Source organism: Otolemur garnettii, unplaced genomic scaffold (assembly GCF_000181295.1).
Source record: "Otolemur garnettii isolate 467f Iridium unplaced genomic scaffold, OtoGar3 scaffold00008, whole genome shotgun sequence".
NCBI lineage: Eukaryota > Metazoa > Chordata > Mammalia > Primates > Galagidae > Otolemur > Otolemur garnettii.
In genome coordinates this window covers 12397368-12399219 of record NW_003852403.1, presented here as the reverse complement: position 1 = coordinate 12399219, position 1852 = coordinate 12397368, and positions in this window count along the sequence as shown.

Sequence of the window (1852 nt, the reverse complement as noted above, 5' to 3'; positions counted from 1 at the left end):
AAAAAAAAAAAAAAAGCAACTCATTGATTTCTTACTTTTGCCTGTTTACTTCTCTTTCTCTATACAACATTTAAAATACTCAATGAAGACAAACATAATGTACCACAATGTCCTGGGGAGAAAAATTTTTCTCATAGTCGAGCTGAGATCACATTCTAGAACCTCATTTTCAATGTGTGAAATGTAGCTTCAAAACAATAAGAATATATTTATTTAAAACATTTAAATTAACATTATTTAGGGCTGGGCATGGTGGTTCATGCCTGTAATCCTAGCACTCTAGGAAGTCAAAGTGGGTGGATTGCATGAGCTCAGGAGTCCAAGATCAGCCTGAGCAAGAGTGAGGCCCTCATCTCTAGAAATAGCTAGGTGTTACAGTGGGCACCTGTAGTCCAGCTACTCAGAAGGCTGTGGCAATAGGGTCACTTGCGGGCAGGAGTTTGAGGTTGCTGTGAGCTATAAGGCCAGAGCACTCTAATGAGGGTGCAAGTGAGATTCCGTCTCAAAAACCAAAATACAACAAAACAAAAATTATTTAAAATGTTGCCCTATGTAATCAAAAGAAACATCTTCATCTGATGCATTTCTTTCTTTTTTCTTTCTTTCTTTTTTTTTGGCCAGGGCTGGGTTTGAACCCGCCACCTCTGGCATATGGGGCCAGCGCCCTACCCTTTTGAGCCACAGGTGCTGCCCTGATGCATTTCTTTAACCAGTGTGTAACACTCCTCTTTCCTTAGCTCATTTCAGTGAACGCTATTGTAAAAATAAGAGGATGGGCTGGACTAGGGTTTTGGTATACTTAGTTTTTATTAGTCTGTGATAATAGGTTCCCAAATAGGAACTCTACTACACCATTCTCCTAATTCCTCCCTTGGTTCCTGGAGAGGGGGAAGTATGGAATTACTTCCATTGTCTTTATTTCCATAGCATAAGATATAGTAAGGCCATCTCTCTACTGAATATGAAAACAGTACATCTAGAGACCCAAATTATAAAAACATGGTTAGGCTTGGCATCTGCAGCATAGTGATGTATAGCACCAGTCACATACACTGAGGCTGGCGGGATGAACCCAGCCTGGGTCATCTAAACAACAATGAAACTGCAACAAAAAACAGCCAGGCATTGTGGTGGGCACCTATAGTTCCAGCTACTCAGGAGGCTGAGTCAAGAGAATTGCTTAAGCCCAAGAGTTTGAGGTTGCTGTGAGCTGTGATGTCACAGCATTCTACCGAGGGTGACATAGTGAGACTCTGTCTCAAAAAACAAAACAAAATAATAAAAACATGGTTAGTATATGGAGCTGTTTGTAGATAAGACTTGATTAGTTTAGGAGGAATATAAGCATCATAGTAAGAAAAAAACTATTTCACCTTAGCAACAGATCAGTTATATTAAATGTCAAACCTTAATTAGCTAATTAATTAAAATAATTAAGTACAGTATTGATGTATGAAGTATCCCTAATAGGTAAATCTATAGAGACAAAAAGTAGAGTAGTGATCTGTAGGGACTGGGAGGAGGAGAGAATGAGAAACTATTTATGGGTTGAGGTTTCTTTGTGGGGTGATGAAAATTATTTTGGAATTAGTGGGGATGGTTGTATAATAGTATAAATATACTAACCGCCCCCCACTGAATTGTAAACTTAAAAGGGTAAATCTTTTGATATAGTATCAGCCAGTTACAGCAGCTCAGACCTATGTAATCCTAGCACTTTGGGAGGCTGAAGGGGAGGCTAGGAGCTCAAGACCAGCCTGGGTTACGTAGTGAGACCCTTTCTCTACCAAAAACCCTCTCCAGTTATTATTCAATAAGTAAATGATTATATCTTGATTTAGGTACATACATA